The 14492-nt window shown below is 39.4% G+C and overlaps 1 protein-coding gene across 3 annotated transcripts in view; it reads right to left on the reverse strand.

Annotated features, from left to right (window-relative positions):
• inpp5a (inositol polyphosphate-5-phosphatase A) overlaps positions 1–14492 on the reverse strand; it is a 148713-nt gene that overhangs the window by 123330 nt on the left and 10891 nt on the right. The gene's annotated exons all lie outside the window — the stretch shown is intronic.

A 14492-nucleotide genomic window follows, 5' to 3' on the forward strand; every position in this document is an offset into this window, starting at 1 on the left:
AAGAGAGACAGGGCCCTGGGCTGTCTCTTGTACCATTTAAGGACAGATCTCGCTCTGTCGATAACTAGGCCTGACGAGCGGCAGTTGTGTATACATGCATGCGTGCGTTTATGTGTGCGTGTAGACATGTCTATGCTCACTTGCTAACTATTCTAGTTAACAAGGTAATGGCCACATACTTGGATTCAGTGGCGGTGTTTTATGAAATTGGAATAATCAATTTCCAACATCTATTCTCTTCATTCCATCGCATTATTTTATTTTTCACTTTGAGTTGGTCAGAGCAAAACGTGTTCCAGCCAACTTGGAAAGGCAAAACATTTCGGGAGCAATGTGCTTGCAATCATGTATTTCATAATCAGCATGGCGAGTGGATATGATGTGTGTGCATGGAGGGGGTTATGTTTTTGTCATAATATTCGATAAATACTGCATCAATTCTGAACTGCTCCAGATGATGCACATGGCAACGTTGTATTTTGTGTGGTATTGATGATTTCTACGATTGTGACGTGGCAGTGTAGGTATTAAGAGGTTGCTTAAGTGTCAGTTAAGTCCCCACTGGAGGCCTCTGATATGATATAAACGGCTTGCCACTGCTTACACTTTATTCCAGTATGAAGCCCACCCAAGCACGATATCCTAATATCTTAATGCGGTTTACCTTGCTCCTCATAAAAACAAATTAAGTCAAACTGCTGTGTTCTGACTGGATACATACCTGTTTTCTCTCAAAGAGCTTAAGTAAAAACTAAACAAGGTTGATATTCATGATCACGATGCAGATCTCAAGGATTCATGATGGATTAATATATTTCAATCACTGATTTATCCATAACCTAATGCTTGGTGGCATGGAAGACATGGGACACAGAAATAGGGAAGTGTAGCAGTACCTGTTGAACAGTCAATTTGGTCCACATAACGTTCACGGTTGTGCAAATGAGCAATAGGGCTGTGCCATATCTCAACAACAGTCCCCAAACCACACTGCATTGATTTAAGAAGCTTAAATTCATCAATTGATAATTGGAATGGACAACGAGGGGGGCGAAAGATTCCGACCTCTATCCAAGGGTAAAACTACAAAACAACACAGGTACGCTCTCGTTAGACTACAGCGACACCAACATTAATAAATGCCGCATCACACTGCATCCCTAAAATGTTGACATGTTCGCGGGTACAATTTACCAAACTATCTCTAGTCTTAGCAAGTCTGTTTGTGTGTGCATGCACCATCATCCAAGCTTCAGCCTGATCCGACAGCACATACTGTAGGTCTATATAAGGACATGAGCACTGGACTTTGTCATTCGTCACACAAACAGAGGACGAGAAATAGAGGGCAAAAATAAGACTGAGACACAGAGTCATGAAAATGTTAAAATTAGTAAATTATCACCTGAATTACCACCTCACAATTCCTTTCACTTGTAAAGTGATTTTAAATATCACACGAATGTAAGTCAGTGCTCATTAACTGTATCGTGCATGCAGATATCTTGGTTGTTGGTTGCTTGTGGTCAGCAGCATCATATTTCAAGCAGAATTATGTTTCCATTGATTTATCATCCTTTTTTTTGTACTTCTGTACTTCAGCTGTATAAGCTGTTTCCACATGTTTGTTGATCTAACCTGACACTAAAATATTTCTGCACATTCATAATGCACCTTGCAAGAATCAAAAATACAACAAGGTGACAATAGTGTGAGGCTATAAAACTACACCACTGACGGTCTTAAAAGTGTCCAAGAGCATCTGTGGAATAGACAGCATAATCGAAGTCAATATGAAGTCAGAGTGAAAAGGGGAAAAAAAAGCTACTGCAGCAGAGCCAACAACTTTCCAGTACTTTCCAGCAGGCTCAGATGGAGGCTGAACCAGCTTTGGTGGGCCGTCATTCAGAGGAACAGATGTTGACCTTGCCAGGGAGGCTCAGAGGAAGCACGGTAGCCAGCTTGAGGCCCAGGGCCCTGGAGAGCAAGTCCGTGTAATAGAAAAGGCATTGAGTGACACTTGCCCTTGGAGAGTTATATGTGTACCCACGGCACTTTGCACCAATTCGCAGCTTATCAGGATGTAATTTGCAGTTAATTAGAGCCAGGCTGCAAGATGAGAGGTAAAAATAAACCCCTACCATCCCAAGACTGCATGTACACCTCCACCTCTTCATCTGGCACCCTCAGTCGCCTAGTTTTCTCCACCTCTTCAATCTCTCTCGACTCATGGCCTACTTAAAACACAGAGCCCGGACACAGATGCTGTATGATTTATTTATTTATGTATTTATTTATTTTGTGAATTCACCCAATAACCCCAAATGAGCTTTCCTAATAAGAGACTCAAAGAAATATGATTTCAAATTACTGTATTTTCCTCACAACTGTGAAACGGGGACTTTTCACGATAGCAAATTTTATCTCAGACATAAACACAAACGCACACAAAACCCATATATGTGTACAGTACTTTTAATTTTTATTCCAATAGTGCATAAGTATGAGCATACACTTAATTTTGACACTTCATATAGCCAGCGTAAAAGGAAGAAAAAGGGAAAGAAATTGCGAAATTTACGATCAGCTTTCAATTTCACTTACATCAATTTCTTGCACAAGGTCTTTTACTTTGCTTCCTCCATCTTTCATCTTTCTTACTTTTATCCTGTCTTCAAGTGTTAAAGCTTTTCTTTTCTTCACTCGTGAAGAGCCTTGGTCTGCAAAGGTCGGTTTTGTAGCCATTTTATACCAAGCAATGCAACGTTTGTGCTGTGTTTGAAACTACAAGTGACATTTCTAACCACGTGCAAACAATAACAAATACGCACTGGCATGTGTAAGCCAGTGTGGTGGTTGCTGTTGCTGTTGCCGTTTCCGAGCTAAGCAGTAGGAGTCATTGTGGCAGGCTGAGGTTGGATTAGACTTTTGCGGGAAGGCTTGTTTTCGTTGTACTGAACCTCACTGCGAGGCAAGGGTGGAGAAAAGGATTTCGTATTACGCAACAGGGGGACTTTTCATTGGAGGGGAAAGTAGAAAACAGGGGATGGCCTGCATGAAGTTTTTTTCACACTAGGGGGTATTTTCGCACATGTAGGTTTCATTGTAGAGAAGTTTCACTGTACACGGTGTTCGGGAGTATAAGATACAACTTCAATGAACGACCTATTTTATAACTGTTTTCATATGTAGGGCACACCGCATTAAAGGGTGCATAGAAGATATAGAGTAGCTGCGGTTGCGTTGTGCATCCACTAGATGGAGCTATGCTGATGCGAATACAATACAATACAATACAGCTTTATTGATGCAGAGCTTTCACAACCGCTGCACCTGTAACAAAGCGCTTTACACAAGATTTAAAATACGACTAGTATTGATCCACATATAAAGCACATCGGATTATAAAGTGCGCTGTCGGCTTTTGAGAAAATTGAATGCTTTTAGGTGTGCCTTATGATGCGGAAAATATGGTACTGAGTACAACTTGTTACTTTGCAGCGACCTTATGTGTTAAATTACTGTAAATAATGCATATTAATAATGTGAAATAAACTATTTTCTGTGCACATTTTCTATCAATGTTTATTTCACAATATCATTGCCCCCCCCCTGTCATCCCAGAAGTCACAAAGAAGGTGTGTCCCTAACGGCAGGCAAGAGAAATGAAAGTTACCTCCAGAAAATATGTGATTTTTTTTAATTGGGTGTCAGAACAGGCATCCACTTGAGTGCATTATTTGGGTAGTTAGATAACTGCTGGCCTCACCCAAGGTTTTGCTCGTAAGCATGTTACAATTAGAGATGACCCTCTCACGTTTTTGCACCCAAGTCCGAGTCAGAGTAGTTTGTTTCTGAGTAACTGCCAGTCGCGTCTTGATCTGTTACTTCAGCAATGCATTACAAAGTAAAAAGAGCACATCAAGATTGTCGTAATTATCTTAAAGGGACACTTGAGTGGGGTGAACAATGGCACTATAATAGGTCTATATATAAAAATAAGATTAGATAAGATAACCTTTATTTGTCCCACACTGGTGTCGCCACCAAAATTCATCCCTTAAAAAAATAATCTCTCGTGATTTAAGGGCTTTTCATGGCTTGGTTGTAATATTACCTTTCTATTTTTTATGTCAATTTAGGCAGACTAGACTACTTTATTTTGGTCACTAAGTTGATCATAATGATGGTACTTTGTGAGTTGCTACAAGCGTTTATTTTTTTAAGGAGGTACCTGGTGTAAAAAGTTTGAGAGCATCTCTAAGGGGATCGTGGGTGGTTGCAAGGTTAAGGAGGGAGACCTCACCCTTATTTTGCTACGTGTTGTTACTCCATCTCTCTGGGAAGGATCCCGCATTCTGCATCACATGTATGTGACTTGAAACATACACAAGCATGCGCACAAGTGAGAGGAGATGTGTTTTACAACAGCCTCTGTGATGTAAAAGCACAACATTAAAATTTAAAAAAAATAATAAAATAAAATAAAATGTATCCTAGATTGTTCAGGAGCCTGAATGACACCTTGTCACGGCAAGGAGCAAGGCTAAGCTAAGTACACTCGTCAAATGGAAAAGGTTTTACTGCTCTTAAAAATGCTCTTGTGCTGACTAGCCGAAACCTTGCCTTTTAACTAATTCAGTTTGGCCTTTATACGTGATGGGTATGAAGCATTCCCTGACCCAATTATGAATTAAAGAAGGGCAGCTAAATTTGGATTGGTATGAACTTACGTCAAAGAACTGTCCTGTTTCGGATGCTCAGGGCAATCGGATTTTTTTCCCACATACTTCTTTATATGTTCCATATTCTTTTGTATTCCTCTTCAAGCTACATTAATGTTGCACTTTAATTAAAAAGAAACAGCGAACTCCATAAGAACAAAAATTATCCAGAAACGATGGATGAGAAAAAAAATTTTTAAAAAACACCATAAGAATATAATCCACTTCGACAAAAAAATGTAGCTGGGCTGTCGCTTGTATAGCGTTTTCTACTTGGGGGACTCAAAGCGCTTCACAGTTACCTTTACCACAATCACCTACCGATGACGCAGCAATAGGAGCAACTGGGGGTTCAGCATCTTGCTCAAGAACACTTAGACATGGTCACAATGGCCGGGGATTGAACCACCAATCTCTGGGTTGGGGAAACGACCAATCCACCACTGAGCCTTAACGTCCACCAAAAGGTTCAGAGAATCCAGAGAAATCGCTGCATGTACAGTAAGTGGAAAGGCCGAAAAACAACATTGAACGTCCGTGACCTTTGATCCCTCAAGCATGACTGCATCAAAAAACAACATCATTATGTAAAGGATATCACCACATGGGCTCAGAAACACTTCAGAAAGCCAAAGTCAGTAGATACAGGTTGGCGCTACATTCGTAAGTGCACCTTAAAAATGTACTAGGCAAAGCAAAAGCCATTTATCAACAACACCCAGAAACGTCTCTGGGCCCAAGATCATTGAAGATGGACTGATGCAAAGTGTAAAAGTGTTTTATGGTGTGACAAATCCACATTTCAAATTTTTGTGGGAAATTGTGGACGTTGTGTCCTTTGGGCCAAAGAGAAAAACAATCATTCAGACTGTTGGGAACGTAATGTTCAAAAGCCAGCATCTGTGATGATACGAGGCTGTGTTATTGCCAATGGCATGGGTAAATTACTGTGAAGGCACCATTAATGCTGAAAGGTTCTTCGAGGTTTTGGACAAACATATGCTGCCATCCAAGCAACATATTTTCATGTTACTTCAGCAAGACTATGCCAAACCACATTCTGGGCGTGCTACAACAGCTTCGTAGTAAAAGGCTATGGTTACTAGACTGGTCTGCCTGTAGTCCAGACCTGTCTCTCATAGAAAATGTGTGGCACATTATGAAGCGTAAAACATGACAGTGGAGATTCAGGACTATTGATCGGCTGAATCTGCACATCAAGCAAGAATGGGAACGAATTCCACTTACAAAGCTTCAGCAATTCAAGTTCTCAGTTTCCAAATGTTTTTTCAATGTTGAAAGAAAAAATTATGTTACACATGGTAAACATGACCTTGTCTCAGTTTTTGTGGAACGTGCTGCAGCCATAAAAGTTTAATATTTATTTGCTTAAAGGTGATCAGTTGGATGTATACAAAGGAGTCCTGATGCTAAATGTTCAAGGTGCAGGGGTGAGTGGCAAACTGTAATTTTTTTTAGATGAGCAGGTCCTCGTCAGATTTGGAAGCATCGTACAGCATGCAAAGGCCTTAAGAGGCTCATTACTATGAACTCGTTTGAATAAATCTGCAGGGATCATCAAAGATGAGATAAGCTCCTGGGAAATGTTATCCTCATCGAGGATAATGTACGAAAGTATGGAGGAGGATCTCGAAAGTGCCCAAAACACAGTTTCCCCCTAACTTCCTACATAACAATAACAAGGTGCTACACATTATTACCCTGTTATTAGCTGGATTTAAAATGTTAAAAATATTTCTAATTCCGGCCTGTTGCTGATGTATCAAGAAATGTCTCATTCCCTTGAAAGATGCCATGAGCTAAAATTCTGAGACACTGCCTCAACTTTGCTCTAGATTTGAAGGTGTGGTTTTACATACAAAGGTGACCTACTTTTTTTTGATTTTGGGAAAGAAAAAAAATGGGTACATGAGCTTGATCGGGTGGAAAACTAGCAAACACAGACAAAATCTACAATAATAGTAACACACACAAAACACACAAAAGAAATTTCAGGGGAATTTCTCCCTCTACATCGTCAACCATGATCAACTCGTTGGGCACTTTGGCATTTGAGCAACCTCAGGATAAGCACTTCAGATAATGGATGGATGAATGATTAAAGGCTTTTTAAAAGCTAAGATCTTCCGAAACACGTGCAACATCATGACTGCATCTTTGAAGTACTAGCATAGTACTTCAAATGCTCAATTTAGACGCAAAATCACTGCACCTATCGTAATTATTTTTCATGTGCTTAAAGCATTTTACCCTTTCATGCATCAATAATGATAACCTGTAACCAGATCAAATGATGAGCTCTGCACTGTAGTAACCGCTGTCCCTTAAATTATAACATTTTCTTTTTGTCTCAAATATGTAGGTAGTTTTGTGATGTCAATTGTTTTGCCAGGTAGTGGTCAAATGAAACCCATCACAATTCACAAGGAGATCAAATCAGAGCAATGAGAATGGACTCGTTCAGTCATTTACAATACCAATGTTGCTCCACCAGCACCTTTCCTGGTTTTGATAATTATGGCAGTGTTATTTCTGAATCTTTAAGTGTTGCGTCTGATTTTTTTTTTTTAAAGCTCTTTGAGTTGCATTTAAATGAGAACTGGCAATTATGCACCATTAAAAATGACATCAATGCTCAACCTTAATCTGATCCATAATATAAAATAAAAAATAACAGGAACAGTGCTCAGTAAACGAATGCAGTGGGAGTGGTGTAAAGTCAATGTGACGGTAAATCAGCTCACATGAACACATCTTCACCCCTTTTAGTGTGAATCAGCAATGCAACCAGATGGGATTTGTGTAAATCATGTGTCATCAGAATACAGGAAATTACAACAGCCACAACAAAGATGTTCGTTGAAGCCTTGTACTATGGGCTGCAAGACTGTGGAAAACTCACAAAAAAAAAGACAACTTTTGCAGCGAATTTGCCATTAACTTTTAATTAACGTACAGTGTTGTTAATGTGTGTGTCCAAAATGTTTATGATGCAATCACATTTCAGTCAGTCAAGAAAATGTTCATGTTGGCCAATACACAGCAGGATCCAAAAGAGCCATGCAAGTGATCTGTAGTATCTCACTCGTTTGAGCTCTCCCACTCACACCTCTGCCATTTATTACTCAACAGACACATCATAATTCTTTTTTGATGCACAGACGTTATTCCAATGCGATGTCCAGCAACGCCTCTGCAGTCAGAAGTCAACCAAAAACGCAACCATTTGAGCGCAAAAACGCAAAAGGTGTGGTGAAAGGAAAAACATACATAAGTAGAAGTCACATTAAAACATCAAGTACCGGTAACCTTAGAAAGTGTTTGCCGACGTACATGCACAACTCATCTTGCTTTTCGATGACATTTCAGGATGAACCTAAAATGTACTAAAACCATGAAGGGGTAATTATATTTAGATTTAGAAAACCCCTGCTCCAAAATGAAGGTGAAGGACTATTCTTTCAAGTTTTTCTTTTTGGCATTGTCGGCATGACATATGCAGAGTTGAGTCTGCCCACCTACTTGCTCGAGGTTTGCAAGTTAGCAAAGTTTGCAAGTTAGCAAAGTTCCCGAGCGCTTGACTTGACTAATATGTTTCTGAAAATATCAAAGCTACCATTTCCACCTGGACAAGAGTTGCACAAGATGCAGCGCACCATCCCAGAAGAGTTTAACTCAAATTAACTTGTGAGAGAATCAATGAAAAGCTTGAGAGAATGTAAAGAGGTACAAAAAGAAAGAACAATTGAGCACATTTCAGCCGGCAGAACAGAAAGTTTGAAAGTGGGATCACGCGTAGTACAAGATTTACAGAGTGTCTGTTGACCATGACACTCATACCGGCCTCACTTAAACATGAGCAAACAAAACATATAACATACAACGGTGCTTCGAATAACACAATGATCATTATACTAGAGTGGATTTGGTGGAATGAAAAGACATTTTTCTTTTATCGTACATTTGGTCAGTGCAATTGGCTGGCAAGCAGTTGAGGGTGTACTCTTGCTTACTGCCCGAAGACAGCTGGGATAGGCTTCAGCACATCGGCGAACCTTGTGAGGATAAGCAGTTCAGATAATGGATGGATAGATGGATCAAATTTGAAAGCGATGACCTAGTTACGCTTATTTTGCAGTGATAATATCATGAGTGTCACACATCCATGATGCAACATTGAGAGTGAGTAGTTGTAGTTTAACTCTTTCATTCCACAACACGTACTTGTACGTCTTTTTAAAATTAGGCCCCGCCTACCAAGGACGTACTTGTACGTCTAAGTCTTTTTTTTTTGCGTCATAGAGAGGAGGAGGGTCTGATACAATCTGTGAATGAGAATAAGCCGTTTGCATTGTAAATCATGTATACAACGTGACCAGTAGGTGGCAGTGGTGCCTCACGTGCTTGAAATGCATGCTTTTACAAAAAGCTCTTTTTCTCAGTTTTTTGCCCAGGAATCGCCATTTTCATGAAACTTAGCCATTTTGTAATGCCGATTGCTGAAGAATGGAAAAAGACAATTTTTTTTTCTGCTGAAAGAAGAGAGTCCAAACTTTATTCTGGAAGGCTCCATGTTTATAAAGCATTAGAACCAAATATTCTGTGGGCCTTGCAAGATCAGTCAAAATCCAGTAAAAGGCTGGGATTGAGGGGGTTGCTCCAGTGAAAATGGCTGGGATTGAATGAGTTAATATTGTTTACCTTACATTAATATGTTGTGTGTTCTTGGTGTTAGCTTAGTGTTAGCTGTTAGCCTAACCGTCCACTTGGATGCAATAAAGTATGAATAGCATAATGATGATGATAATAAAGAAGAAGAAGAAGAAGGAGACAATTGCTGCAAAAATTTTGAATCTGACTGCTGTCTCTTTTCATGGTGCGAAATTCTAAAATCTAACTCTAAACCTAAAGTCCTTTGAGAACATTGAGAATTACAATTTTTTTTGATTTGATGTGACTTTTTTTCTGATGTTATTCTGACAATTCTTAGCTTTGGTCCAATTTCAACTAGTTGCTCAGTTGCGTTGCAAAAAAACAAAACAAGAATGCCACCAAAACATTGCAACATTTATCACAACAGCAACGGGAAAAAAAAAAAAGGTTGTGCAGTTTTAAACATTTCACTCCACACAAATGACAAAGATAGCTCCTGAAATGTTATGTTTTATAGGAATGACTCTACATGGATAAATTGAATAAATGGACTTGAGACAAAAGATCCTCCGCTTGAATATGCCTTCATGAACAAGCGAGAGCAGATGTTGGTTTGTTGTTTTTGGATGTCTTCCACGCAAAAAGCATTGACAACACACTTAAAGAGCAAATTTTGCTCGGGGGATATTCAAGTAGCAAATAGTAATACTTTATGACAACAATGACACCACCTTGCGGCAAGTTTCAAACTGTGAAAACAGTTCACATTCACATAAAAATGTTTGTGTCACCATATTGCCTCTGACAGTTGGTCAGACCAAGCTGACATGTTGTTCTTGACTTTAATTCGGGTTCAGAACTAAATCATGGGTTACAAATGAGCCAAATCTATGATTCTTTCTATTTTTATTCAATTGGGTGATAACGACTTCGACAAGCTGCCTGGTAATAATTCTGCCGAGAGAAATGTCATTCAATGCGTGACTTCATACGTGGTCAAAGGTTCAGCGCTCAATTTGCGTGAAGCCATCTGCCAATTAACTACGGACAGGCGACACGGACGAAAAAAAAAAAAACAGCCTCTCAATATTCATGCTCGATACAGTATCTCAATAATGGTATGACTATGGTTTCTGTGAAAACTAATCCGTTTTGTTTGTTTTAAGGAAAATATAAATCAAGAGGATGTGTGGAAAGTCCCAATTCACAGTCATGAACCTTAATAAAGTCAGCAGTAAATAAAAAATAATTTCATGAACATTGTACTGCAACTCTACCTGAACAATACATCATATTTTGCTAGAACAGAAGTGTTTACAAAGTGTCTACAAAAAGAGGACTTGACTTTTTTCTTTGATGAGCTGTTTTGCTAATCAATGACTTTATTTATGGAGCAACTTTGCGATTTTGAGGAGCAATTTTTGGGAACTTAATCCCGGGGGCCTGAAGCAAGGGCTTTATGGAACAATAAAAATGTGACAATATAACAAATGAACAACTGTTTTCCCTTTTTAATGTCATCAACATTTTTAACTCACATTGTGAATACAGGTAAGAGCAAACTGGAGTTTCCTGTCAACAAACATTTTCAGCGAGCAATTTCAAAAAAATATTAATTTCGGTTTGAACTATCTCTAAATGGGTTGTATGGACCTTTAGCAAAGCTAAATTGATTTATTAAAATAAAAATAATTAAAAAATAAAAATAAAAAAAAAGAGATCCACAGTCATGTAATTAAGAGAACATTTATTGTCCAGATCTCAAAAGTCCAAATCTAAACTGTATTGTGAAAACAAAGAAATAAAATGTGTGATAGATTTAACATAGGGCGGCCCGGTAATCCAGTGGTTAGCACGTCGGCTTCACAGTGCAGAGGTACCGGGTTCAATTCCAGCTCCGGCCTCCCTGTGTGGAGTTTGCATGTTCTCCCCGGGCCTGCGTGGGTTTTCTCCAGGTGCTCCGGTTTCCTCCCACATTCCAAAAACATGCATGGCAGGCTGATTGGACGCTCTAAATTGTCCCTAGGTGCGAGTGTGGGCATGAATGGTTGTTCGTCTCTGTGTGCCCTGCGATTGGCTGGCAACTGATTCAGGGTGTCCCCGCCTACTGCCCGAAGACGGCTGGGATAGGCTCCAGCACCCCCCGCGACCCTAGTGAGGATCAAGCGGTTCGGAAAATGGATGGATATTTAACATAATTAATATAATATCTAATATATTATAGTAATACCCTTATACCCTTCCATGCAAAATGCGTCAAGTGACATGTGCCATAATGTAACTCCACTTTAAGGGGGTTCCAGCCAGACTTCTGTTTTGTCATAACTGTGAGATATTCAAAATTGGTCAGTTTATTTTTAGCTTGAAGAGAAAAACTTCGGGCCAGCAATTTAAGTGACCCAGATTATCCCAAAGAGAAGTTTAGCTTCTCAAGGGCCCGAAAACGACATATAAACAAAGAGACAAGTTCAGTCCTGTTCCTCAACTATTTCATATTGTTCATATGTGTACAACAGAGGAGTCAAGTATGGTGGTAGTGGGGGGGGGGGGGGGGGGGGCTTTGTGTTGCATCCTTACTCTACCGTTCCAACTTCTTTATCCCCCTTTAATGTGACTTTTTGGTCTTTTTTGCTGTAGTCTATTCTTATCTCACGTCACTCTCATGCACACAGCATCCTGTTTGCTCTGGGACGGCAACATCACATTTTCTGCATGTGTCAGACACTTATTTTCAATTCCAGAGAGGGACACTATAAAGAAAGACAAAGGAGAGTTTCACATTCCAGTTGCGTACTAGTCAATGGAAGTTCTGTGGATAAGCTTTCAAATTCAATACAGATGATTTCCCTCATGACAAAAAGTTCGCCCATTTCCACGTGGTAAGCTGAAGTGAACATTTCATGACGAACAGCTGCAACAGCCAATCGGCGTCGAGAACGTATTTACGTGACACACGTGCGCAGAATAGGCAGACACACATCAAAATAAAGTTTCTCTCCGTTCCTTGTGTCGTTCTTTTCCAAGACATTTCCAAACATGTCCACTTTCTCAGACAATGGCATGTAATGCAAGTTAAAATGCCAGGATCATGTGATTTAAACACTAGGATTAGTCACTGTATATGGGACAGATGACCATGATGCGTCTCTTGAATCGTTAGCCGCTGCTGCCACCATCAGCACCACATTTGAAGGTTATTTTTTCATTGGTAGCAGAAAACAAGTATCCTTATTCGGGTCAAGGATGCGCTGGAGCAAATCCGAGCTGATTTCAGGAGAAAGGCGGCCTACCCCCTGGACTGGTCGGCAGCCAATCACAGGGTACATACTCAATAGCAAGTAAGACAAGAAAAAAAATGGCAAATTACATTCTACTCAAATGTGACTCATGCCTCATAAAGGAACCTACTGTATGTAACTTGTCTGAACTTGAAGTGGGTTCATTTGATATATGCAATGAAAAAATATGCTCTCAGAATTCGTATCCCACCATTTCTGAGGTGATTTGTAATGAAGATGTGACACAGCAAACTAATATTTTTTTCACATAGTTTACAAGCCAGAAGCACCGAACAGATGCCAGACCTTGTAAAAACCTTGTCCTGTTTTGTGTCTGGCAGTTTTATGTGAATTGGACAGCTTAAAATAGCCTAAGTACATTACATCTTGGGCTGCCACACTGCTTCCGTGGTACAGGAAAGATGGGTGTATCTGTCATACAGTACAACCTTATTAAAAAGGGCTTGGGCAGGATATTTACATAAGCAGTTTTACCAGGTTTCCATCCTTTATGCAGAAACAACAAATCGATAACAACACGGGCTCAACAGTGAGCATCGTCAAAAGGTCCCGACCAGTGTGGATTTTTTTGGGGCGGATGATGATTCCGATATTACAGAAAGAAAAAAAAATACCTACTATCGCTGTTGCCGAGTAATTTTAAAGATATATAATGGTATATGGTAAACAGTGGACACTTACAGTGTATAGTACTTTAATCTACACCTTATGGTGACCAAAGCGCTGAACAAAGCTTTACATTCACCCATTCACACACACACACGCAGACACACACACACACACACACACACACACACACATTCATACACTGCATAAAATAACTTAATGGTGCCGGATGTATACCAATATAGCATTTTTCATTCAAATTTTATTAAATTAATGGCAATTTTATATTATCTTTTGTCCATTTCTTCATAAAATACCGGTACGTGTTTTTTTCCACACCACGCAATATCCAAATATGTTGTTGTACAATGTCTTTTCAAGGAATACTGTGAAATGCAAATAACTAAATTCAATTTGTCAAAACCCATTGAACAGCAAAACTGAGATTCAACCATTAAAACGGTCCCAAAACATCTCAGGAGGGCAATTCAACAAGACTGCCAAAGACATCTATTTCGACAGAGTTGAATCCTTCTGCTCCCTGGCCAATTGCAACATGCTAATGAGAAGCTTCTCATTGCATCAGCGGGGGTGAAATAATTTTTTGCCAGCTGAGAGATAATTGCCCAGAAGACCTGTGTAATGTCCCAATGCAGCACATAATTGCAAGGACTGAAGTTCCCTATCAAAAAATGAGCACAACAGAGCAGAGATGCTCATAAGAGAATTTGTAAATTAAGTGCCAAATAAATGAGTTGCTGGAATTGGATCAGTGAGGTAAAATCTTTCTGTGCTCAAATCAAAATTATTATTTGATTTGGTTGGGTAATCTGTATGTATATACTGACAGCATATAATGTATTCAATATAATGCAATTTCATGTTTGTTCATGCTTAAAGACATAAAAAGCTGCTGTCGGCATAATTTTAACTCGCATTCAAGGATGCATTGCCTTTTTAAATATAACTTTATTTGAGTATTTATATTTTAAAATGCTTTTGAAAGGATACATTTATCAGACGCATTTAGACACATTAAGCAATGCTGGGGAAGCTGTTCTAATCAGCAATGGTAGATTAAAAACATGTTACCTTGCAGCAGGGAAATGCGGTGGATTACAGCTACCACTAACATCCTAATAGGAATGCTGGACCCAAATTCCAGCTTTTTTTTTTTGGTCATAAAACA

The sequence above is a fragment of the Hippocampus guttulatus genome, chromosome 10 (assembly GCF_054856545.1).
Source record: "Hippocampus guttulatus isolate MCC_2025c chromosome 10, RoL_Hgut_1.0, whole genome shotgun sequence".
In the NCBI taxonomy this organism is placed as follows: domain Eukaryota; kingdom Metazoa; phylum Chordata; class Actinopteri; order Syngnathiformes; family Syngnathidae; genus Hippocampus; species Hippocampus guttulatus.